Below are 27983 nucleotides of genomic sequence, written 5' to 3'. Positions count from 1 at the left end.
CTGACACGTAGCTCATAAATATGTCCTGCAGAGCGTGCCCTAACAATAATATTATTCCCACTCTTCCTCTGCCAACAGCTGCCATTCCCATCCACATATGGAAACACACTTGCCCTCCCTTTTTCTCCTGTTCGGTGTCCCCCTTTCTTAGTACGATCCAGGATCCGTCTAACACCTCCCTCCCTCATTCCTGCCCATCACCCCGTCCCACGGTCGCCTACAGCTGTGAGTGGTCGGCTCCTGCCAGTCACTCCCTGAAAGTCGAGTGACATGCTCTCTCCACTCACACTGGATTGGACTTCGCTGAAGGACGGCACAGCTCAGGCACCGGGGGAACGTCACACAAGCTGCAGAGAACTGACATCAAGGATTGTCCCTGAAACCAACACAAGCCTAAAGGGATCCCACGGGTGAGTCCTATGCGGGGGTCACACGTGTTCAATGTGACAGTGCAGACGCATGGAAGGGGCAGCTGAGGAAAAACTAGATGTAGCTGAACATTAGTGTTAACTCTGTTCAAGCAACATAGGTAAAAAGAGATTTAAGAGAAGCAGGCCAGCAGATCCTGGCCGATAGACTGACTAACAGGAAGAAAGAGTTAACGGGACAGAAAGAGTCTTAGAGAGGTGCAGAAAGAGCAAAATATAGAGGGTGGTCGCTAGAGAGCTATATTGACCTACAATGATGTATTAGTAGATAGATAGATAGACAGACAGACAGACAGACAGACAGACAGATAGATAGATAGATAGATAGATAGATAGATAGATAGATAGATAGATAGATAGATAGATAGATAAATAGATAGATAGATAGTTGTTTATAGCTGTACAGCTGTTGTGATAGTTATACTTATTGTGGAGCTAGCAATAGTGACTTTTGGTGAAGGTTACATACCAAATCTGGTCTCTGAGGCCATTTTGAGAGGGTTAATACGATTAATCCCTCCCGACCTTAACCCGTCAATGCAAAGGTGTTTTTGTAGGTCAAATATGGGCTTTGGTGCACAACTGGGCGTGGTTGGAGTGTTGCTCAGTTCTACGCACACGATGTTCCAACATATATAAATATTTGCTTCTATTTAGCTATAGTCATAGTGATGAGAGGGTGAGACAGTAAAAGAGAGGTGGAGAAACAGAATTTTAAAGAGATTGTGACAGCTTGATAAAACTATCATGCGAAAGAGTCGCAGATATAGAGCCGTACAGAATAAGAGTGAGGCAAATATATGAATGTAGAAATTCACAGACAAAAATGAGTTGAAAAATATGGAGCAAAATAAATGTAGGCTATGCAGACAGAATAAGTATAAGTAGTTAGTTGACAGCGTGAACAGAAAGAGAAATACGACAGATACCTAGAGGGAGAGGCAAAGAGGCACAGCTGGATTGACCTACATATACGCATGTAGAGGTCAGCCCACAAAAAAGCATACAATAAGATGAAATGACTGAAAAATCGTCCATATATTTATGAATTTCGATTGTGTGCAAAATTACATAAATATATGTTATCAGTCTATGAATTTACGAGGGATTGAAGTCCTGTTTCTAGATAGAGGTGACATTTCTCTTTTTTTAGGATGGTTCATGTCCTTCGCGCAGCAGCCAGAAGGCTGCTTTCTCTGGCCTTTTCACGTGCAGTATCCTTGGGCTTTGTCACTATCTGAAGAGTCTATAACAGTGTAAGAAGTGGCCTGCATGGGTCTCTAGCGTTAGAGAGAAAACAGACGAGGAACACACAAGAGTCACCAGTAGCCCATCCACCCGATTTCTGCTTAATTCGCACACAGACCTCCTACCTATATAGCTACTTCTCGGTAGATCTAAAGTGACTGCACCCCCTGGTGAACTTCAGAGATCTCTAAATAGAGCGTGCCTGCTGCCCCACCAAGAACATTTAAATATGGAGCATTCAAATGGGACTACACGTGTAACATGAACTGTAGCTTAATCCGCTTGTATTGGGCTGGATGACTTGGGAAAGCTCCAAGAATAGTGGGTAACCGTATCCTTAAAATGGCAGCAACGTTAGGAATGACGTGCGTGCTGATTGAAGAAGATTTTTATTTCTCTTATCCTGTTCTGACTGCCCAGTTACTGAGCACATCAAAACTGACTGCTGCAGAAATCAGTTTCCAATCTACAGATCACAGGCTTGAAACAGGACAGGTCTTGCTCAGCCTTTTGTCTGTTGGAAGTCAATAATTTATGTGCCACTTGGGTTGGATAATAATCACATGTGTTATTCAAGTGTTACAACGCTGCAATCCGTGTATTCTAAGCAATTACAAAAATTAAACTTTTATTATACTTACTGCTAAAAGTTTGGAAGTAATAGTCTTTGAATTTAACATTTTGGTTGTACGCATGCATTTACCACACAATGCCTTTACCACACATTGCCTTTATAACACAATCATTTACTACACAAGGTAAGTATATTTAAGCTAGGTGAAGCCCATATTATATATATATATATATATATATATATATATATATATATATATATATATATATATATTACCTACTGGCGGTCGCCAGTAGGTATATATAGTTAGGATTTTTTCTCTATGGGATTTTTGAAAATTCTATGTCTAATAACTTTGGCGTTTGTGGACGGAATTGGCTGAAATTTTCAGGAAAATGGCACATTTTGTTTCTGAGCAGCCCTTGAAAATTTGGGGGGGGGTTCGTCAAGGGGGGGCCGAGAAAAAAGGGGGGTCCCAAAACGTGTTTTTAACATTGAGTTTTCCATAGGGCGGTTGGCCTCACTTTTAGCCCGAACGGCTGAATGGATTTGCACGAAACTTGGCAAAATTGTAGGGACTGGTAGCCCGATGTGCCTTTGCTAGGTCTCAATATATGTGCTTCAGTGGATTTTGAGAAATTAACGTTCAAAAAAAGATATATATCTGTAACAGCGGACCGGGCAGCGCTCCGGTTCGCGGACTTTTCGCGGTACGGAGCTTTGTGAAGCGAAGCTGATTGGTTCTCCGGCGTCTGTGAACATTCCAAACAGTCCGTAGCGGCCGCCATCTTGTCTCTCGGTAGGATCGAGAGACAAGAGGAGGCCAAAGCGAAGGGGCAAATGACCATAAGGGGGCATAGTAGATCCTCGCTGACCCCCTAGGTTTGATGTGGAGGTTTTAAAAGGGCCCCGCGGGGCAAAAAAAAAAAATAATAATAATAATCGAACGGCTGAATGGATTTGCATGAAACTTGGTAAAATATTAGGGACTGGTAGCCCGATGTGCCTTTGCTAGGTCTCAATATATGTGCTCCAGTGGATTTTGAGAAATTAACGTTCAAAAAAAGATATATATCTGTAACAGCGCTCCGCTTCGCGTAACGGAGGTTTGCGAAGCTGATTGGTTCTCCGGCGTCTGTAAACATTGCAAACAGTCCGTAGCGGCCGCCATCTTGTCTCTCGGTAGGATCGAGAGACAAGAGGAGGCCAAAGCGAAGGGGCAAATGACCATAAGGGGGCATAGTAGATCCTCCTTGACCTCTTAGGTTTGATGTGGAGGTTTTAAAAGGGCCCCGCGGGGCAAAAAAAATATTAATAATAATAATCGAACGGCTGAATGGATGTGCACGAAACTTGGCAAAATTGTAGGGACTGGTAGCTCGATGTGCCTTTGCTAGGTCTCAATATATGTGCTTCAGTGGATTTTGAGAAATTAACGTTCAAAAACAAGATATATATCTGTAACAGCGCTCCGCTTCGCGGAGATAAAATTATCTCTGTATTACCTAGCTGTTGCTAACACCAGTTAGCGACGGCTAGTAGGAGATAGCGACCATCTTGGGCCCCACTTTGCATGTGAGTGATATTTATCACTAATGACATGCAAAGTGGGCATGCCAAGATGTTAGCGACTGGAAACAGTCGCTAACATCGCTATCTCCTATTACCAACTTTTGGAAATATTCGCGATAAGCGCGAATATCTCCAAAAGCTACCACCTGCCCTGAGCAGTTCTTAGCCATGTTATCCAATGGGAGGTGGATAACATGGCTAAGAGCATTAGCTCGGTAATGCATGAATATCGCTGAGTTTTCAGCGATATTAATGCATTGCGGTCGTTTTTTATCGTATTTGCGATAAACCTTGATAATAGCAAGGTTTATCTGCGATAATTTCTGAAGATGCTTAGCGGTAAAAAATTCATTGCTAAGCATCGTTAGGGATAAATATCGCTTAACTTTGGTAATATGCCCCAACGTCTGTTAACGTTCGATTCGAAGGAAATCAGGAAGTGTTGAAAAACATTGTCTGCGCCATCTTGCCTTTTTTCAAATGCCACACTTTTGTCGTGCACGGCAGTCATTTTAGATGCCTTGACCAGACCCACTCTCTGCACGCTGTCGATCCTTAGCATGGCTCCCCACCCTCGCAAGCATCTCCCCCAGGCAGTGGTCACCCCCGCTCTCTGTCTTATGCATGGGTAATAAACCACCCCCCATCTGCGCTGCTCTTCCCTGAGAATCACACCCTGTGCCCGCCCGACACCTCCCTTTCGCCCTATTCACTACCGCACCCTCTGACACTCCTTTTCCTCTGTGTCCGATTGTCCAGGCCGGTCCTAGGGTATCAGCTAGCCCTGCAGATGTAGTTTATGGCCCCAGCTGTAAAGAATCACCCCTCTTCAAAGGAGTTATAGTAGATCAAGGCCCACACTCGATGAGATCCGTCACAGCAGACGCGTTCCTATTATCTGAAAACCATCCTGTATTGTGATTGGGGAGGGGACCGAGCCTGAAGCGGAAGATTCCAGGGATGACTCTTTCTACATCAAAGTTTTTACAATTATGTGTCACATTAAAAATATATAGCACTCCAACAAAGTAGTAAGATTATAAAACTTTAATAACTTATAAATATATACAAGAAAACAAAAACAGTAATAACATATAAACATTTTTAGGGAAAAACAACGAAGTAGCGGTCGGCTGTGCGAATAGTCCCAACGCAGCACAACGTCCAGATTTCACTGATTTCGGAATCCGGCGTGGGGCGTCGCGGGGGGTGGGTCATCAGTAGCAAACTGTTGTGCGAATAGTTCCAAGGCAGCAGAACGATGGCACCAAGGTGATGTCCAGTAAGTTGCCGCACTGGTTTTGGTATCCTACAATGCTGCTCCGAATAACGGCGTGGGGTGCCCCGGGGGAGGTGGCGTGAACGGGCCTCTCCAGGTGGAGTCTCGTCTGTTGTAGTGGGGCGCCCCTTTACCGTTTCAGTTGCCATTCCGTCCGCTTTTGGTCCACTGTGTCAAAAGCCGCAATTCAGCTGAGTTGCGCCCACTCTTGCGGTGCAGCGATAGGCGGCTGTCACAGGATTCTCAAAATGGCGGCAGGCTGTTTCCTTTTTGGGCCTGGTCCACTGAAATGGCCCTGGGACACCTTGGAAATCGGACGCTTGTCTGCTAGGTCTTGGACCCCATTCTCGAAAGCGTCCCCTCCGCCTTGAGGATTCATCAAAAGTTTTGGGGGCCCCCGACTCCTGCAGGCTTCTGGTGGGGAGCGGCTGCCATGATTGCTCGCGGAATGACTACGACGGAGCCACGAGATGGTGGTGCTTTCATGGTGACGCCAGCTTCAGTCTGAAACATCCAGAAACAAGGTGGGGCTTTCATCGTTTGGGGAAAAAAAAAAGTTTTCATCCAATGAAAAGTGTTGTTTTTAGGTCATATGATCAAGCCTTCCATCATTAGGAAACCAAAAGTAAAATGAACCAATGAAAAGTTTTATAAACAAGTCACATGACCTGTTATGCGGCATAGGGTATAAAATGCGGAGAAAATACGTTGGCACGTGAGGCGGCGTCAGTAGCGGACCGATGTGCGAATAGGCCGAAGGCAACACAACGCGCCAAGATCCGGATGGCACCGAGGTGGTGTCCAGCAAGTTGCAGCACTGGTGTGGCCATCCTACAATGCTGAAAGTCGGCGTGGGGCCCCCTGTTGGCCTGTGAGTTCGCGTCAGTAGCGGACCGATGTGCGAATAGGCCGAAGGCAGCACAACGCGCCAAGATCCGGATGGCACCGAGGTGGTGTCTAGTAAGGTGCACTGGTGTGGCCATCCTACAATGTTGAAAGTCGGCGTGGGGCGCCCCGTTGGCCTGTGAGATGGCGTCAGTAGCGGACCGATGTGCGAATGGGGCCAAAGGCAGCGCAACAATGTTTTCTGAATAGAAGACACCACAAGGCGCTGAGATGCCAAGATCCGGATGGCACCGAGGTGGTGTCTAGCAAGTTGTGGCACTGGTGTGGCCATCCTACAATGGTAAAAGTCGGCGTGGGGCGCCCTGTTGGCCTGTGAGATGGCGTCAGTAGCGGACCGATGTGCGAATGGGGCCAAAGGCAGCGCAACAATATTTTCTGACTAGAAGACACCACAAGGCGCTGAGATGCCAAGATCCGGATGGCACCGAGGTGGTGTCTAGCAAGTTGTGGCACTGGTGTGGCCATCCTACAATGGTAAAAGTCGGCGTGGGGCGCCCTGTTGGCCTGTGAGATGGTGTCAGTAGCGGACCGATGTGCGAATGGGGCCAAAGGCAGCGCAACAATATTTTCTGTATGGAAGATACCACTAGGCGTTGAGATGCGAAGATCCGGATGGCACCGAGGTGATGTCTAGCAAGTTGCTGTACTGGTGTGGTCATCCTACAATGCTGAAACTCGGCGTGGGGCGCCCCATTAGCCTGTGAGATGGCGTCAGTAGCGGACCGATGTGCGAATGGGGCCAAAGGCAGCGCAACAATATTTTCTGAAGAGAAGACACCAAAAGGCGCTGAGATTCGGTTACCACCGAGGTGATGTCTAGCAAGTTGCCGCACTGGTGTGGCCATCCTACAATACTGCTCCGAATAACGGCGTGGGGTGCCCGAAGGGGGGGGGGGGAGGCGGCGTGAACGGGCCTTCCTAGGTGGAGGCTCGTCTGCTGTAGTGGGGCGCCCCTTTACCGTTTCAGTTGCCATTCAGCTGAGTTTCGGCTGCTCTTGATGCTACAGCGACAGGCGGCTGCAACAGGACTCTCAAAATGGCGGCTTGTTCTTTGGATTTGGGCCTGGTCTACTAAAATGGCCTTGGGACACTTTAGAACTCGGACGCTCGATTTTTTTTTTTCCTTTCCTGTACATGCAAAAAAATGTAAATGCCCGGTACGTTACACGCTTCATCTGCCACGATGTACTCTCCAGAGGAACCGAAAAAAAATATAGTTATGGTAACTATACCATGCATCGTCATATGGAGAGGTGGCACCAATTAATTATAGTGCTGCATAAAAGAGAGATTTGGAGGAGAACCCCCGACCTGCCAGTACATTCATCAAAGAAGTGGCACTGACAGCATCAGAGGCAAGGGAAATGGTCCCAAATATTTAGAACTTTGGAAAGATTAAAATGACATGTTTAGATTGTGGCAAATTAATTTCATGTGGACAGATGAGTGTTACTCTAATAAATACAGCATATGAACATCATCATAGTCGATGGTTGGTAGAGACATTTTGACTATATCCTGGACCTGCCCGTCCTCGCCCAAAATGGCGCCGGAATAAATGGGACTCGTAACTCCTTGTTGTGTACTGGTTGCAGAACCTTGAAATCACGAGATACGTATGCAGTTTTGAAGCATATGGCGGGCGGGGACGAGAATTGATTGAATATTTCGACATCCCTATTGATATTAAGTTCTGATGTGTTATTGATTACTGTACTATTGAAAGTTCGAATTAACGTCACCCATGGTACTTGCCCGCAAATGTATATCTAGATAATTTTATTGTAACTGGCCCTGTCGTATTTTAATTATAAAATGTACGTCCACCGATTCCGCAACTGTTAGACACCTTAGTTCTTGCAACCTAATGGCCCGCCCGTTACGTTCCTCTACAGTGTAAATGTCTACTCATCATATACGATTACAGTTTGCTCCGTGGCCGGCCCACGTGGTTATAGGCTCGTATTTGTATAATGAAATTTTCACAATAAAGGTTTTTAAAAGAAATCATGGTAGTAGTATATACATTGGTAAAGTTTTTAATAATAGTCACTGTTTTAGAATCATTAAAAGGCAAGTGAAATAAAGCAGACCAATTACATGAAGGGTAAAAGGTATAATACGCAGGAACGCAGTAAAGATAAATGGTCAAGGGCTGTTGTGTTTTCTACTCCTGCAACATAAAGTGATTGATAAGAATCTCATATTCAGGCGTATCGGCGACTAAGACAGCAGGTCGACCCTCTTTTGCTCAACGGCTCCGTCATGGGACGAAGAAACGCTCTTTTTCTCGAAAAAAGAATATATTTTACTTGCAGGACAGTTGTAAATTTTCCGGGAAAGTACATTAGCCTGGAACATTATAACATATATTTAAGAAAAAATAATGTTCGGAAGTAATAAAAAGCATAATTTTTAGGTCATATGACCAAGCCTTTCATCATTAGAATAAGAAAAGTAAAATGAACCAATGAAAAGTTTTATTAACAAGTCACATGACTTGTTATGCTTACGTTACGCGCTGCGCGTCGCGCCCCGGATGACTTCCGGATGCGCTAACGCGGCGCGTCATATGACGCATTACGCGACAACGCAGGTCCAGAATATAGTCAAAATGTCTCCACCAACCAGCGGTCGGAACACAACCCCTTTCAGCAGGCTAAATAGTTCTGTTAAATGACAACAGAAGGGACAGGCAACAAGAACCATCAGTCAAAGAGGGGAGGGCTAGTTCTTCTCTACCGGGTTACATTGGGGCGCTACCGGAACTGATCGAATTGGTAGTCTACAGTGTTTCTGGATGTTTCAGACTGAAGCTGGGGTTAGCATGAGAGCACCACCATTTCGTAGCTCCGTCGTGGCCATTCCGCAACCAATCATGGCAGCCGCTCTTTATCGTTATTTTGGGCGGGGTGGGTGGCGGAGCCGAGCTGTTTTGCAGCCATCATTGTGTGGAGTTCAGTTCATCTCACTAGTTTTGTATTTGTCATGAGGGGTTGTTCCTAATGTTTCTATTTTAGCGAGGTCAAAAAGAGATCCCATTAGTGGCCTACTGATTTTGCTCGATTCCTTTTCTTTTTTTTTACACGATTTTTCGTTATCTGCAAAGACTAAACAGAGTATTGCGACTCTGTGTCTGTTTGTAAATAGAGAATGAACCAAAGAGAACCAATTCTAAAACAGTAAATGCTTGGATAACAATCAATCAAATGGAGAGAGAAGCAGCCACGACGTATTACAACGGGGGCAAAGGCCTGCGTTAACTACCTTTCACTACCTGTAAAGAGAGAGTACTCCTAATAGAAATGAGGGGGGGCACCATTCAAAGCAGATCAGTGTGCATAAACACGAAAATGTTTTCACTTACCACGTACTTGACATTCGACAGCTTATGATATTTGCTATTAAAAAACCATTGAAATTCACTGAAAAAACCATAGGTTATAGACCATATATAGTTAGGAATTAGCATTTACAAAACCTTGAAAATTCACTGAAAAAACCATAGGTTATAGACCATATATAGTTAGGAATTAGCATTTAAAAAACCTTATTTTACTCACACAAAACCATTGAAATTCCATATATAGTTAGTTGCACTAACTATATATCGCGCACCCGCAATCCACTGCTGATGATGTCACATATTACATCATTCATGACATGGTCAGTGACATCACTGATGACATCACTGATGACATCTCAAATGACATCACTGATGACATCACTGATGACATCTCATTTGACATCAATGACCACATCACTGATGATATCATTCATGTGACAATACAATGCATCTCCTCACATTTTAATATAACCTCTGTTTCACCCAGTGTTAAATACAGAGTATAATTTTTGAAACCATTGACACACCAATACTAGTTACTACATACGCACTCACTGATTCCTACGTCTACACACACATTCACTCATTCACCCATACAATCATTCATACATACAATCACTCATCTTTACAACACTATCATATGCACTCATACACCTATACAGACACTCACACTCTGCCACTCATCCATGGAGTTACTCACACACCTAGTCAGTCCTGTAAAGAATCAATCACACTTCCATTTTCTTGTCTATACAGTTAAACATAGAGCACCTTACATTTTCAAACATATACTAACACATACTTACTTTCTTATACAATCATTGATACAAGTACACATTGATCTGCAGAGAGTCACACACCTCCCAGCCAGCCACACACACACTCAGTCTCCCATACAAATACTTGGACAATTAATCAATAACCCATATAGTTAATCATATAGCTACTGATCAACACATGCAGCAGTTTACAGAACAACAGACATAATGATGCACAAATTAAGACAGTTTAGTCACTAACCCATGCACTCAGTGAGACACATTTAATCACTCACTCATACATTCAGTCATGCACCTACTAAATCCTTCGTCCAGACACTTATACATCTACTCATTCTTCAATATGTAAAACATATTTAAACTTTACAGAAACACACAGTCACTGGATGATGTCATCAGTGATGTCATCAGTGATGTCATTTGAGATGTCATCAGTGATGTCATCAGTGATGTCACTGACCATGTCATGAATGATGTAATATGTGACATCATCAGCAGTGGATTGCGGGTGCGCGATATATAGTTAGTGCAACTAACTATATATGGAATTTCAATGGTTTTGTGTGAGTAAAATAAGGTTTTTTAAATGCTAATTCCTAACTATATATGGTCTATAACCTATGGTTTTTTCAGTGAATTTTCAAGGTTTTGTAAATGCTAATTCCTAACTATATATGGTCTATAACCTATGGTTTTTTCAGTGAATATATATATATATATATATATATATATATATATATATATATATATATATATATATATATATATATATATATATATATATATATATATATATATATATATATACAAAAACACAAGGGTGCTCCTTCTAGAATCATTGGCCGGTAGGCAGGTGGTGTGCAATGCCAGCGGAGCCAGCCGGCTATAGATATATATATATCTCCCTCCCTTGGAGCCGGGCTAAATGAATTAAGAGGGTGGGGGGCTGTACAAACACCCTTACCATCCAGTAGCCTTTCCCACCCTTAAAACATACAAACTCCCTTAACGCCCAATACCCTTACTTACAGCTAAACCTTTAAAGCAACTTTACAACACAATACACTTACCTACCCCAAACCTTAAAAACACCTTACCACCCAATACCCTTATCCAGCCCTAATTTAGAATTAAAAAAAGATATATATATATACATACATATACACACACTTACCTTACATATACTTATCTTGCATTGTAAAGGCATGCATGGTAAAGGTATATGCGTGGTAATAGCTTGGCAATGTATTGTAAAGGCATTGCGTAGTAAAAGCATTGCATGTTAATCGATACGCAGTAAAGGCATTGCTTTGTAATGCCCACGTAGTAAAGACAGTTTCCCGCACTGTATAAAAATTAATCTTTTTTCCACCAGCAACACAGATGGGCACCTTCTAATTGAAGATACTAGAAGAGATATGACCTGAAACAGACTTGGAATTGGAGTTTTTTAAAGGTGCATTGGACCAAAAAGTCTATTCCTATGGATCACAGGATAGAATAACTGAATCTCGGAAAATAAAGGTATAATAAGGATTACCCAAAGAAAACACAACCCTGTAAGCTAAGATTGGAATCCTTCTTTACGACTTCAAGAAGACTCTTAACTTTTAGAAATTTCACAGCGGTTACAGCTGGGGCCTCTTTTGACAACTCCTGAAGTGGAAACAGTTTTAGTTGCATTTTGATTTCTTTGGTTAAAACTTGCAATTCTGCAATTTGAAACAAATTACACGCTCATATTCTAAGCATCACGTTTGATTAACTGTTCATAAGTTGAATTTTTGGGGTTTGAAGAGAAAACATCTATTCTCAAATTCTAAGTCAGCTTAAAAAACACAACATGTGAATGAAACCCAATACACCAGTGTCAAAATGCCGAAATGTAAACTTGAAGGACTGCACTTGCTCGTGGACTATACTACTGAAGCGAAAATGTATTTTCAATAGCAAAATTCGTGTGCATGCACTCTACAAAAAATAGACAGTTAATATGAAATGATTGTGATCGCATCATAATCTACCTGCTGATTAATAATGTCTCTATAATGTACAATAAGCCATATCCACCCTCTAAACTGAAACATGTTACCCTTCCAGATTACAGGTTATATGAGGAGATGGTTATGTTCAGACATGGCTGTGCCCTCTAATTGCCCTAACCCTTGTAGCAGGTGGGAAGAAAGACCGTAGGGCTTATTTATAAGCCCATTGCGCGGCCAGTGCATCACTTTGTTTGACCCACCGGCGGCACAGTGTGCCTGCCCAAATTTACAAGGCCAGATAAAGCCACCCTCATGGCTTTTCATGGCCTTGTAAATATAGTTGGTGGGTGGCATTTATGTGGGTGTGTACGCAAAATAAAATACAAATAAGTAAAACTTTCCGAACGCGACATTCTCTGCTCCGGTCCTCTTTTTTTTCCAGAGGAACTGGATGCAGCAACTCCCTTGATCAATCCTGGCACTGCTCTCAATGCAGCGTGAGAGAAGCACCCTGATTAGGAGGAGCAGCCTCACTCAGCGCTTCACAGCGCTCTGGGGCCTCCACTTGCTCAAACCAAGCTGTTTTAAGACAGCTGGATTAGAGATGTTTAACAGACAGCCCACCCTTCTCCCTGCTCCTGTCACTCAGCTGCGTCCCCACCCTTGTCCTGACACTCTGTTTGTGACTGGGTGGAAAAATAAAATGGTAATGGTAATAAATGGCCATTTTATTTTTCTTGTCTGAGGTTTTGGGGGAATTTTAAGTGGGGTGACGCACCTCCGCCCCAACAGAGGAGCTGCACCTCTCTAAATATGGACAGTAATTATCCCCACCGGCCCACGTTCAGTCTGCACAAGGTGGTGCTGTCTGGCTAATTTAGAATTGACCACAACAGTCAATTATTAATTCAATATACATTAAAAATGACAATTACCTGCCTCCCAAGCCATTCTTATAGCTTTGGGGCCTGAATTAGTCCGTAATCTCACACTTGTAGGAGTGGGATGGTTAGCAGTTGGGTTGTTACTATAATTGGCAGCATAGCAGGGGTAATGTGTGGTGCAAACTGCAGTGGCCTCCTGACCAGATCTCCGGCACTTCTTTTTCTTATTACAAGTTAAGCACTGGATATGAGGGACCTCTACAAAGGCATATTGTGCTTTAGAAAAAACAAAATATATACAAATTCTTCACTCTCAAGGGATCACCAGCAAAGGCAATGAACCAATAATGGAATTGGGGAAATTTGGAGAAAATACATATAAACTTTAGGCTCCTGTTAATGCACCTAATTTACAATAACAGACCGTTAGGACTTACCACATGGTTTGGACTTGCATTGGATTTACACCTTTAAGCCCTTGTGCTGGATGCTATTCCATCTTGGTACGGACCAGTTATGTTCTTATTATTCTGCTGGCCCCGTGTACTTTTAACTGTTCTTGTCCTGTGAATTCTATTTTGATTTGTGATTCTGTCTGTACTCCTATTTGACACATGCACTTCAACTATTACCTTCCTTTCCCCACAATTTTAAAGCGCTCTGATATCCCTCAGGATCATGTTCGCGCTATATAAAAGTTTATAAATAAATAAATAAAGAGGCACACAATGCTTAAGACTCTGTTAATCAAAACACACTCAGAACATTTACTTGTTGAACTAATGACGTTAATACATAAGAGTGACTTTTGGTCACGGATGCTATGGCAGGAGATGAACCGTCGTGTACTTTGCCAAGGCCCAAGGTCTTCTGCATATGTGGCTAGGTCCACGCTGGTCTGTTTATAAAAAGGAATAAGATCTCGTCACTATACACATACCTAACAGAAGTTCTCAAGAATGAAGGCGTTCCTCGTTGCCTGGGGACCGTCATTGCCGGTCACTTTAAATATGCCCGAGGCTTGTGAGAGCTTGAGGAGGGCAGGGCCATGGCGCCTGTTTCTCAGAGGCAGAAGCTGTTATGGACAGAAGAGTGTGACAAGGTGTCAGTGACTCAGCTCTCAGACAGGAATTTGTCAACCAGACTGCAGCTGACATCGTCTTCACAGTAGTCCCACACAGAGCTGAGAAGTCTCAATGGGTCACAATTTACAGCCCTCACAATGTGAGATAAATATGAGGGAATGAGGCATCTGAAAATTATGCATTTATGCATTGCTTTCTTATTTAAAGGTTCATAATTAAAAAGAGTGTTTCTCCATAGGACATAACAGTAGAAAAAAATATAAATGAAAATTTCCCATAGAAAATAACATTCACTCTAGAAGGCCACATTCCACATGGAAAAGACATATTCCTATAACTTGGAAACATTTTACAAGGAGAAAACATATTTGAGAAAGCAAAGGTACACTCCACATCGAAAACAAACAGCACTTATTTCTAATGCCGAATTCCCTCACCCACTTATTCCAAATTATTCTATTGTTGTTATATTTTCAGTACTCTTTACTGAATAATAACTCAGTCAGGTTAAGCCAACTATCGAGTAAACATGCTACCATCTGTATATTTCATCTGTTTTAAATATGATACAACAGACAAGCTATTTACACAGTTTGGATGGGCAATGAAGATGGGCCAAATTCCACAAACTGATGTGCTTTGGTCTCATCGCCCAAACCTTTTACTTGAAAGAAAAGAGATGTCACTAACTCATCACCACTATCTACAAAAACTTCGAACACCAACCCACTGCTGCAGACACCCTCAACTGCCTCGCCACCATCTACAAAAACTTTGAACCCCAACCCACCACCGCTGATCCCCTCAACCGCTTCGCTACCACTACTCCTAATCCCACCCACTGGCTCACCAACTGAGACTAGATCACCACTCAAGACACCACTGTCATCATGAACTCCATCCATTCGGGAGCACCCTCAGACCCCTATCCCCACCACATCTTCAACCTTGGGAGAAAAATAATCAGTAATGAGCTCACCACCATCTTCAACGCATCCATTTCCATGGCCAGCTTCTTCAAAGAATGGAAACATGCAGAAGCAAAGCCCCTTCTCAAGAAACCCCTTTTCAAGTCAAGCCCCCTCATGTCGCCCCTGCCGACACCAGTGACCTCAAGAACTACCATCTTAACTCTCTGCTCCCCTTTCTAGCCAAGGTCTTCAAAAGGCCATCAACCACCAACTTACGAAACACCTGGAAGATATCCGTCTTCTGGACCCCTCCCAAGCCAGATTCTGCACCAACTACAGTACTGAAACTGCTCTGATCATGCAAGGGACGACATCAGAGCCATCATGGACCGGTTGAAAAGCAACGACCCTGATCCTCCATGACCTTGACCTCAGCCAAGTATAACACTGTATCCCACCACACCCTCATCAAGACACTCAATTACATTGAAATCCAAAGAAACACGCAGAATTGTATCACCTGTTTCTTCACTGGAAGAAAACAGAGCGTCCGCCTAACTCTGCTCACCTCAGAAGCCAAGAACAACATCTGCGGGGTCCCTAAAGGCCTGCCCCTCAACCCTATACTGTTCAACGTCTACTTGACCCCATTAGCCAACATCTTTAAAACCCACAAACAAAATATCATATCCTTTGCCGATGACAACCAGCTCATCCTCGCGCTATTAGAAGACCCATCCACCACCATAGCAAACTTCTGCAGATGCATGGCCAGTGTCACCGACTGGATGAAAGACAGCTCCCTAAAACTCAACACAAACAAGACAGGAGTGCAGATCTTTTAGAACACCTCCTCATGGAAAGACTCCTGATAGGCTTCTGAACTTGGAACCTCGCTCACTCTGACAGAACATGCCCACAACCTAGGTATCCTCCTAGACAACAAGCTCACCATGAAAAACCAAATAAATGCAGTCTCATTTGCCTGCTTCCTCATCCTTTGCATGTTCTGCAAGATCTTCAAATGGCTCCCTGTGAAAACGCGAATAACCGCAAATTAAGCCATAGTCACCAGCCAGGTGGACTATGGCAATGCACTCCACCCAGGGATCACCTCACACCTCCTGAAAAGACTGCAGACAATACAGAATTCAGCTGTCAGACTCATCCAAGACCTCCCCGGACGAACCCACATCACCCCCACCTCAGGAAGATTCACCTCTTCATCACTGCTGGATTTCAGGAAAGGACTCAAGACCTGACCGTTCAATTGAATCCCCCCCCCAGGTGATTAGTCGCACTTTACAAATCCTGTTTGATTGATTGTTTGACTAACTTTCCAAAGTTGTGAATCATTTCTCAAAACACTCAATATGACACACTTCCTCGTTTGTTAGGTCTCGCACCTGCGACGCATCGCGAAGCGATGTCGCAGCGAGACCTATTGTTGTCAGCTCTGCTTACAAGGAGCTAAAGGGAGACAAGAGATGGGCACGCGCAGCCTCAGGAACCGGATCAGGTCGCGCGCGCGTTCACCATCTCCTGTCTCCCTTTTAGCTCCTTGTAAGCAGACACACACGAGCGCACACACAGAGACGCACACACACGAGCGCACATACACGCACGCAGATATAGAGACAGAGTCCCCCCGCCGCCATGCGCACACACACACAAGCGCACACACACACACACACACAAGCGTACAGAGACACACACCCCCCTCCCCCTACAACTAAGCCCCACTCACCTCACCATTTACATTTACATTTACATTTACAACTAAGCCCCACTCACCTCGTCGGTGCCACTCTGGACTTCTTCATCCTCCGCGGGCATGGGAGCCCCGCGTCTCCACTGCTTCTCTGGCCAGGCACTCCGTGGGCGCGGGCTTCTCGCAGAAGACGGAAGTCCCGCCCCACCACAGGTTTCGTTTTCGCCAGTGCACGCGCACGTCTTGTTGTTGCGCTGTGTGTGACATGCGCACCACTGTGTCTCAGAGGAAGCTGGATTGCCGTAAGAAGCCCTCAGACCCAATTTCACAGTAGAGTAACTACTTTCTTTTCACAATGTTTAATAAACTTACTAATGTTTCTAACTCCACACCGCTACTTTAAAGCCGAGCCCGCTCCCACGTCTTTTTCCGCTTTAATTTAACAGAATGTGCTCTCACAGCGTCAAAGCGTAACTCATTAACGACATAGTGAATGTGATTTTAAGAACATTTTAAACGCCCAGGAGAGCCCAGTGGACAGACTCTCAGATGAGTGGAAAGAACTCGTCGAGTGGTGGGGGCGTGGTGTCGTGCTAGAGACTGAGAGCACATGCTTCAGGCCCCCCCTTCCCGACTCCCACATTCAATGTCTTTGGTAGGAGCCAGTGTTCTGGATTTGGGTATGTGAATAATACTTGATATTTTTTCATTGCATAACTAATTACATGTTATGTGGGCTTTTCTTTGGGACAGACATGTTCCAGCCGCACGCCCCTAGTTTGTTAAACTCTTTTAAACCAAACCTTGTGTGTCACCTTCCCTATCACCCACTAGATCGTCGGCTGGCATAGGGGAGCTCACTTCCTGCATGCCGTTAATCTCTGTGCTAAGCGGTGACCCACAAGCAGGATGATGGCAGCTCCAGTTTGCTTGCCATCTCAGTGCCCTTTCCGTGCTTTGGAGAAATGCATGCTGGACTGTATGTAAGTTCTGGTTTACATATGCAACTGTTAGTAATATTTGTTTAGGACTCTCATTCTAATATACCCACGGGAGAGACGAGAGTTTACAGGGGCTATAGGATAGAATCTCAGTTCGCAGTGGATCCATTGGAGGCAGAGTTTCTTTTTCCTAATGGACATAGTCACGTTTCTTTTCTTATTTAAAGTCTGTTAAGAACTACACCGCCAATCGTGCTCAGTGCGCAGGCCTGCACAGGTGAATTACTGAGTAGTAAGTTCGAACCCACCACTGAAGAGGGTGGTCAGACTTCAGCTCCACCTACGGCCTGTAGCAGCTGCCAGGGGCAACTGATTTTTTGATAAAAGCCATATGAAAACAGGACTTACGACCCCGTCTTGTAATATCCAAAGTCTTCTATAATTTCTTTAAAATTGAACTGTAATTTTGTCCAGCAGATGAACGTGGTCAAATTATGCTTTAGATTCAACCTTCCTTCACCTACACTTTAACACCCTATGTTATACACATCCCTATCTACACATGCTGCATAAAGTACTGGAGCTTGTTCTAAATAACACCTTCTAGTTTTTTCTACCTTCTCACACATTTCAGTACATTAGCCCTGTGATGTCATATACCCTTAATTTACAGTCCTGCCTCTGCGATGTCCAACGTATATTCAGAATAGCCATATATTTACTAGATTAACAGGATAACCATGTAACATAAACTTACAATCAATAAAGCTGAGTAGGGTCTGTATTTTTGAAACTGTGGTAAGTACGCAACCCTCCTGGGCCTATGTTGCACATCTTTCTAAATGTACTCTCCTAACTATCCTCTGTACAGATCTGATCTAATAAATAAAGGCATAAAACATTGCTTGGTTTAGGCATGCACACTTTTGACCATGCTGTATGCCAGTACTGGGATCGGGGATAGGATAAGCCGTAGATGAATGCCACAAAGAAACACCACTGTATCTATTCCATGTTAACAGACTTGGGCTCAATTTGAATATGAGCCTTGAACAAGCATTAATAATGGCATTTTTTTTGGCACTTGGATCTAGATGTTTCTTCCTCTTGCAACAAGCAATGAAAACTTGATTAATGGTTAATGAATTAATAACGATCCAAGTGGTGAATTTGCCTGTGACCAATCAGCCGCCCCATTTCAAAAGTCAGGCATATATGGTGTCACCTAATTTATAAACGATCCATCTGTGAATGTTGTGCAGTCGTCTTTTACAAAGTAAACATTATAACCCCCTAACCAGGAACCAACCTTTTAATTACATATTCTAAAATCTTTTTCATTTCAAAGAAAAAAAAGCATTTGCAATGCAATAGGTCTCTCATTGACGTGAGTTTGAGCTATTGGCCTTGTAAATAGCAATGCCTTTTATTTATGTTTTAAAAACCAAAACATAAATAAAAGGCATTGTCATTTACAATATCAATAGCTCAAACTCTCGCAAATGCGAGACCTATTGCATTGCAAATGCTTCTTTTAAAGTGAAATCTCTTTTGGCCCTGCACTGGTATGATGTGAATTATTGAGGTATTTTAAGAAGAAGAACCAAACAACATAGTTCTGTGTATTAAATGGCCCGCAGTGAAATATCTATCAATCACTTTATGTCTTCCAATGTAACCTCTGTTACTTTTTCCAACTTTGATAGCTAAAGGTTAACACTTGACAGCCACAACTCCTCACCATTGTTGATTTGTCAGAAAATTGTAAGGTATAAAGGAGACATAGATTAAAATGTCTCTTTATGCGAATCATTTGGCATGGGTGGTATGCTGTGTCTGCATGTGCGTGTCTAGTGGCAGTTAGGTAAATGGAAGAATAACTCTTCAAGGCTTGGAGAATGGGCACCCCAGTTGTTATTTGTCTCCCTAGAAATACATACTCATGCTCAGGCTAAAAGAGAAAGCCTGAAAAAAGACAGACAAATGGTATTGGTAGGAGATTAGGCTACGGCACACAATATTTGGACGCAGTGCATATTGAGCACACTAGATGTAGGTTGTACGGTGAATATGCAGACAATGCATCAATGGGTACAAGTGAATACACTGGGTAAAAACGGTCACCATGTTGATTTATTCACTATGCTGAGTCACTGCATCTCTTTGGGATGTTAAATGGCAGCATGACCATGAAAAATTATAACTTGAAGAGGCAAAGAATATCATATAGTTCTGCGCCCCAACTTCTTCTGTTTGTTTTTGTTAGGTCTCAAAACATGGAATATGTGATTCCAGTCTCTTCTTCAAGTCAGGGACTTACTTACACAATACTGGTATAAACGTCGCCATTTTAGTAGAGAGACCAGCCAGAGGTTCTGGTATATTTTCATTCTACCTCCTAAGTCCCCTTGCAAAGCTGGTACATCTGGTGTTTTTACATTCATGCAGATGATCTCAAAATGATTTTCAGCACCTCACAAGTGGGCAAGTTCAATAATGCAGAGACAATTATAAAACCAACATTCTTGTTACAAAAACATAGCATCACAAATGTGAACTCCTATGGCTGGACCTTGACCATGGGCAATACCTTCTTAAGGACCCCCATTAGACATCGCCCTGCAAAGCATGTTTGAAACTTGGGGCCCTATTTAAACAGTGATCGGAAACCCCAAGAATTGCAGTCTCAAGCAGCTACGCTTTTCAGATATAGGGGTCTGAAAGATTATTCCTTACTTTGTATCTTCCTTTTACATCTCCATAGTCATCTGTTATCGAATCTAATCTGGGAGCTCCTACAAAGCTCTTAGCCAGGATTCAACAGGTAAAAAACGACGCAAGATTTTGGGCCCAACAATATGCAACCATGTTGTCCCTATCACCAGCGCTGTTGTTCAATGGCTGACAGTGAGGAAGAGGTATTTTCAAGGTTAGGATCATAACTCATAGGGCTGTACTTCATGGCTCTTAAAATGTTCCATTTCTCAACCTCAAGTGGAATCAACCTGTGCATAACCTCCCCTTCTCAGACTAGAGGTTGTGAGCCATACACAAAATCCATACCACAATTTTGGCTATAATATTTCTTAGTTTCTACTGCCACTATTTGGAATAATCTCCCTTTGCTGCTGAGAGATAAGAAATGTCTTCTAAAATGCTGCTGCAATTTAAAATCTAAATTGAAACAGCAAAAAAAGGTGGCCAGGTAGATTTGTTTGTGAGGACCTAATCTAGTACCACTTATCAAATGGATCTAAGTGGACACACTTTTTATTTAGTAGTTTTTTACTCAGTCCTTCATTTTCAAAAAACATTCATATATGTCCAGACAATGATACCATTTCAGTAGCAAAATTCACATAAACTTACAATATTCAGAACACAAATTTGACGAACACTATGAATGAGACATATTTACATTTACACCATATATACAAAAACACAGACAGAAATTGCCTATATTCATTCAATGTTTGAGGCACCAGTCCTGATATAAACCAACCAACAAGCAAGGGGCCGTTCTATATTTTTTGCTGGCCTGCTTGCTTGATTATGCTGGAACCTTCTAATTACAAGGTCAAAATTCAGGTAGAGTTTGTCTGCAATTACAGTCCTGATATGCCCTTCATGAATCTTGTTCCAACATCAAGTCAACGCGTTTTGAACCCATGTGTTTTTAAGGGGTTCTCCTCAGGACCTGGACTGGAAACTGTCCTGTACTGTGAAATATAAATAAAGTATTTGTGTAAGAACAGCTGATTCCTTTTCTGATTTATAAAAAGTTTCCCTCTCTCTCAACTCAAAATACCTGAAAAGTAACCTTGACGGAGCAACAGTATTCTCTCTCTCAGGGGCACTGTAGTTCTCTATTTCTGTAGATATACAAACACTGTGCCAACAATGCCTAGAGTTGCTACAATATCTATCTTTTGAGAAGCTCGATCAACAACAAGCCACTGTGCGTGGTTGAATGTCCTACCTTGCGGTAGAAATGTCCTTAGGTGGATCAGAATTCTGGGGGTGGTGCCCGATACTGTGTGCTGTAAATAACAATTGAACAAGCATTTAGCTGCATGTGTGCGATATCCAACCAACACGCGGCTCATCTACGGTGCGGCTTGCACATACCTCATGGCGAGATTCAATCATGATGTTCCGGGTGATGTTATTTCATGGTCATGCCTGCCGAGTCTGTGAATGTGAGATGAGGCGCACGTTAATACAATAACACCACCAACCCTTTTCGTTCGAGAAATTCATCCAAGAACTGTCACTTACGTCCGCTCAGTGTTATGCACTCAGTGTATCTCTCCGCTCGCGGCTGCGGCATACACCGTCAGCCGGCGGGACCAGGCGTGTCAGTTTATTGCACAACAACGCGAGAGGCTGTTGCGGCGGCGTTGCTCCCCGGGGCACTTGGTCTTTGTAGTACGACGACCTCCCCTATGGACAATTCCTTAAGGTGAGACGGAATTGCTCAAGGGTTGAAGAGTTTGAAATACAAGGCGAAGCACTGTGTAAAAAGTTACAAGAAAGAGGGTATCCACGGAAGTTGGTTAAACACTCGATGAAGAGGGCCCGTTGGACCCCTAGGGAACATCTGTTGCAAAAGAAAAATAAAATGCCTACGGAACGGATAGTGTGTGTTTCCACATTTGGTCCTTATACACAATCTGTGCAGAAAATCATACGCAATCATTGGCATTTGGTGGAGAACGCCATCCCCAAAGTGGGAAAACCTCTTTTCGCACTGAAGAAAAATCGTAGCATTGGGCAACAAATAACATCAACACGTCCCCTGGTGAAAAAGACCATCCAGAGCACGATCTTCGGGGCAGAGCCGGTCAAAGGACACCACAAGTGTGGAACTTGCTCGGTATGTGACACCACTGAAGAGGGCACACTGTTCAGTGACGGCAAAACATTTTGGAGACACAACGTGTTCACAAATTGTAAATCTAAATACGTGGTATATGCCATCACTTGCCCGTGCCAGTTAATCTATATTGGCAAAACGACGCAGGAAGTGCGTCATAGGATTATTCAACACCGATCCCGGGTGAAGAACAAAGTAATGTCTGCCCCGCTAGTGGCCCACTTTTTGGAAAAGAACCACGGCCCAAACGAATTCAAATGGACTATCCTGTCAGCCATCAAAATCGCACAAGGATCTGGAGGTGACCCTGATTTGCAATTATCATGCAGGGAAGCCTTTTTAATTTTGAAATTCAACACGACCAATATCGGTCTGAACGAATTGTCTGAATTGAGCAATTTAAGATAAGGGTGGTGTCCGCCATTGCATTTGATTCCAAACGGTGAAGCCAATAATGCCACGAATACAGCAATGAAAGAGAATATCCTGGTCGTACTACAAAGACCAAGTGCCCCGGGGAGCAACGCCGCCGCAACAGCCTCTCGCGTTGTTGTGCAATAAACTGACACGCTTGGTCCCGCCGGCTGACGGCGTATGCGGCAGCCGCGAGCGGAGAGATACACTGAGTGCATAACACTGAGCAGACGTAAGTGACAGTTCTTGGATGAATTTTTCTAACGAAAAGGGTTGGTGGCGTTATTGTATTAACGTGCGCCTCGTCTCACATTCACAGACTCGACAGGCATGACCATGAAGTAACATCACCCGAAACATCATAATTGAATCTCGCCATCTCCGTCCATGAGGTATGTGCAAGCCGCACCGTAGATGAGCCGCGTGTTGGTTGGATATCGCACACAGGCAGCTAAATGCTTGTTCAATTGTTATTTACAGCACACATTATCGGGCACCACCCCCAGAATTCTGATCCACCTAAGGACATTTCTACCGCAAGGTAGGACATTCAACCACGCACAGTGGCTTGTTGTTGACCGAGCTTCTCAAAAGATAGATATTGTAGCAACTCTAGGCATTGTTGACACAGTGTTTGTATATCTACAGAAATAGAGAACTACAGTGCCCCTGAGAGAGAGAATACTGTTGCTCCGTCAAGGCTACATTTCAGGTATTTTGAGTTGAGAGAGAGGGAAACTTTTTATAAATTAGAAACGGAATCAGCTGTTCTTACACAAATACTTTATTTATATTTCACAGTACAGGACAGTTTTCAGTCCAGGTCCTGAGGAGAACCCCTTAAAAACACGTGGGTTCGAAACGCGTTGACTTGATGTTGGAACAAGATTCATGAAGGGCATATCAGGACTGTAATTGCAGACAAAGTCTACCTGAATTTTGACCCTTGTAATTAGAAGGTTCCAGCATAATCAAGCAAGCAGGCCAGCAAAAAATATAGAACGGCCCCTTACTTGTTGGTTGGTTTATATCAGGACGGGTGCCTCAAACATTGAATTAATATAGGCAATTTCTGTCTGTGTTTTTGTATATATGGTGTAAATGTAAATATGTCTCATTCATAGTGTTCGTCAAATTTGTGTTCTGAATATTGTAAGTTTATGTGAATTTTGCTACTGAAATGGTATCATTGTCTGGACATATATGAATGTTTTTTGAAAATGAAGGACTGAGTAAAAAACTACTAAATGAAAAGTGTGTCCGCTTAAATCCATTTGATAAGTGGTACTAGATTAGGTCCTCACAAACAAATCTACCTGGCCACCTTTTTTTGCTGTTTCAATTTAGAGTGGTCTAGGCCAGTTAGTATATAGACCCAAGCCTTTTTTGATTTCCCTGCAATTTAAAATCTGGCTTTAACTGATTATATTCTTTTTAGACCGCCCTTACTGGGTCTAGCCTTCTTTCCCCCTCTCTTCAGTTTCTTACCGTTTCCCTTGTGGTGAGTTTGAGCTTGTGTTTTTGGTTACTTTAATGGACATTTATTTTGGGTTTTAATTTCTCCTTGGCATTTTGTTACTACTTAAGTATGAAGAAAATACTGAGGGTGTGCTTTAAATATACAGCCACAAACTGGAACAAATGATGGACGGAATGCTGAACGATGCAATTGCTCACCACGCCACCCCAGTTTGAACCCAGCCATATACAAATCAATCTTAACCCTGTGTCTCATGGGAACAGTCCAGCCCGAACTGCCAAGGCAGGTCCTCCCTGGACTGGAAACATACACCCTGGGACCGGTTTCGGGGCATCACCCCTCATCAGCCAGGCTAGCTTGAAATCAGTGGCGCAGTGAGCACAGCATCCATGCCTGGGCATACCCTTCCCACTTAGGGTGACAGAAGCAAAAGGAACAAATGATGGACGGAATACGAAACAATGCAAACATTCACCCCCAGTCACAAGGATCAGGGTTTAATCCATCGTTCTTCTGCTCACGAGTTTGAACCCAGCCACACGCAAATCAGTCTTGTCCTGGGAGTTCAGGCTGGACTGTTCGATGGGGAACAGGGTCAAGACTGATTTGCATATGGCTGGATCTGAACTTAAAAGGCACAGGGAGCAAAAAACGATGGATTTAGGCATGATCTCTGTACCGGGGTAAATGTTTGACATTGTGCAGCATTCTGTCCATCAATTGTTGTTTTTGCATTTGTCACCCCAAGTGGGACGGGTATGCCCAGACGTGGGTCCCGTGCTCTCCATGCCACTGGAGTGATGCTAGCCTGGCAGATATGGGGTGATGCCCGAAACCAGTCCCAGGATGCTTGTTTCTAGTCCAGGGAGGACCAGGCCTGGCAGTTAGGGCAGGGCTGTTACTATGGGGAACAGGGTGAAGACTGATTTGCATATGACTGGTTCTGAACTGGAATGGCATGGGGAGCACAACCAAAATAGATTTAGGCCCAGATCTCTGTACTGGGGTGGATGTTTGACACTGTGCAGCATTCTGTCCATCAGTTGTACTTTTTGCACTAAATATACAGCCAACACAGCATAATGTAAAAGAGTTAGCGAGCTGCTGAAACACATCTGCTCCTTTTCTTGTCCATCCACAGTCAGTCTCACCGCCCTCTAACTGATGGATAACACTTCAAACTATGCCAACACTAAACAGCAATGCTTTCATTAATAAACCAGTAGTAACTTAGACATTTAGCCTTCAACGTGACATTATTTATTGTAGCTAGTTTTGATAGTGTACTTTATTTTTAACGGTATTGTATTACTTTTTTTGCGCCATAAAACGTAGATATCTGGTTTCCAGTATTCCAGTGTGTTGGTCACTCCCATTAACAGTACCATGGGTGACCGATACAGTCGCAGACGCAAAAAGAAACACTAAGACGTGATGTGAATGCATTAGGTTGAATGATGCACCGTAAAGGTGGCATTGGAGCATGTGTGTATTGAAATACAACATGATACGATAAGCAACATGGAACACAACGTGCTACACGACACGGCAGGAGACACCATATAAGTTAAATCACAAAACATCAAAGGCAAGGGAAAGTGATTGTTTCACTATGAGTTTTTTTGTCAATATCTTTCCTCAAAAGCTAAGTTTCATTGTATAATATCGAATCAAACTGTAGCTGTTTCACTTGCAGCAATGTACTCCATCGTTACAACGTTAGAGCATGGGAATCTGACTTCGTTGGGAAAGTGACAGCTGCCCCAAAATGCATGTGTGCAGGTGTTAGATTCAACAGAAAACGGAAACACATTTCTTTCCCGCTCTCATGATTTATTTCAATTTCAGCGAGAAATTCTAGGAAGTCAAGTTAAAGCACTTCCAGGAGGCTGGTGGGCTCTGTCGGGGTCTGGGAGTTCATTAGCCAGGCAGGGAGACTCCCCGGTGCTCAGGGGGACTGGTTCAAGCCCGTCTGTAAAGCGGAGAGAGCCGGTTTATTTCCACGGTGTCGCCTTTCACTGCTCAGGGTTGGCTGGCACGAGGCCCACATACCGCTCAGCATGCCTCAGTGGGTGGGTGGTAAAGACTGGGGTGAGAGGATGTGCCCATAACAAAGTGCCCCCTGCCCCCTTCGTCCCGCCCAGGGAACACACTGTCCCGTGGCTTTGTCGGTCAAAAAGGGCACATCACACTCGGCTCTCGACGTGTTGCAATGAGTTGTTACAGGAAGAAAGTACCGGACAGGCCTTTTAAAACAGTAAACTTCCACACTAGATCTCATTCCCGAAACCGAACTGCTCGGAGCGGCGCAGTTCGAAGATCTAACACGCCTCATACTTGGGAGTAAGCACATTCTTGCAGCCCTCTGGCCACTGCTAAGCTCATCACTTGTGCATACCTGACCCATACACAAGCGTTACAAATAACAGTCTGCTATTGGTACATTTTTTTTTACTTCTAAATATGTTTATTAGCGTTTTTAAGTGCATGAAAGTAACACAAAATGTGGATACAACCGTGCAGGCTTTGAGAGAGCATAGGAGCACATTAATCACGAAATCACATTAATGGTAATATTGGAACTGTCAGGGGTTCGGATGTGAGTCATATTAAGTCAGTGGGTGGGCACTAAATATTTGGGACGGAATTATAGTTCTGAAGACAGTTGGGAGTGGTCTATCACTGAAGGGCGTAAGGTCTGCGGTTGGCTCTTGGGTACCGAACATAGAATACATAACTAGAAACAAAACACTAAAATGGAGAAAGAAAGTAAGAGAGTAGATAGAAGTGAAATGGAGATCGGGGGTGGGGGTAGGGTCAGGGCCGGCTTTAGAGCAGGGCTGACTGGTGCGGCAGCCCTGGGCGCAGACCTGTGGAGGGGGCGCCTTGACCTCATGTGGGTGCTGTGCTTACCAATATCTTACGATAGGAGATTTGAGGAGCACTTTTGCAGGTAGTAGTGAGAGAATCTGAGGAGGCTGTCAAGGGACGCGGGGCACCAAAAGTGATTGTTGCACCGGGTCCCATCAGCGCTAAAGCCTGCCCTGGGTAGGGTGACCAGACGTTCCGGAGTTCCTCGGACAGACCTGATTTTCAATAAACTGTCCTGGTGCCCCTACGCTGTCCTTAATTTTAAACATATGTTACAGTTTTTCCTAATTTTAAACACATGCAGGGCCGGACTGGCTGTAGCGGGCACCGGGCAATCCCCTGGTGCGCCGCACGGGTGGGAGGCGGTTTTGGGCCCCAATTTTGTTACAGGGCCTTTTTTGCAGCATAGGTTCCCAGTCCGGCCCTGAACACATGTCCCATTTTTTGGAACAAAGGTCAATTCTTACCGAAAGGAGAATTGAAAGGTATGCTCTTCTTAAATACATTGTTTCTTTCTTCTAGGCAGGGCAGAGTGTTGAGGGCAGGGGGGCCCAACACTCTGCGCTGAGCAAATTAAGGGATATTCAATGGCAACCGGACTACTTACTGAGTTCACTTGATGTTTCCTCCCTCTATACTTCTATTCATCATAGGGATGGACTCAAAGTCGTACAGTACTATCTTAACTGTAGA

At 43.7% G+C, this 27983-nt stretch overlaps 1 protein-coding gene across 3 annotated transcripts in view; it reads left to right on the top strand.

Annotated features, from left to right (window-relative positions):
- Window positions 1-265: 265 nt before the first annotated feature.
- IP6K3 (inositol hexakisphosphate kinase 3) overlaps window positions 266-27983 on the top strand; it is a 121298-nt gene continuing 93580 nt past the window's right edge. For 2 of the 3 annotated variants that reach the window (XM_078644243.1, XM_078644241.1), the window contains exon 1: window positions 266-410. The gene's annotated coding sequence lies outside the window, so the exon portion shown is untranslated. Of the gene's footprint in view, window positions 411-11507; window positions 11657-27983 lie in introns of all 3 variants that reach the window. The other variant, XM_078644242.1, reaches the window with a different exon arrangement.

Source organism: Lissotriton helveticus, chromosome 5_1, assembly GCF_964261635.1.
Source record: "Lissotriton helveticus chromosome 5_1, aLisHel1.1, whole genome shotgun sequence".
NCBI classification, from domain to species: domain Eukaryota; kingdom Metazoa; phylum Chordata; class Amphibia; order Caudata; family Salamandridae; genus Lissotriton; species Lissotriton helveticus.
Note: the sequence above shows the minus strand (reverse complement) of the source record. Positions and strands in the feature narration are given on the sequence as shown.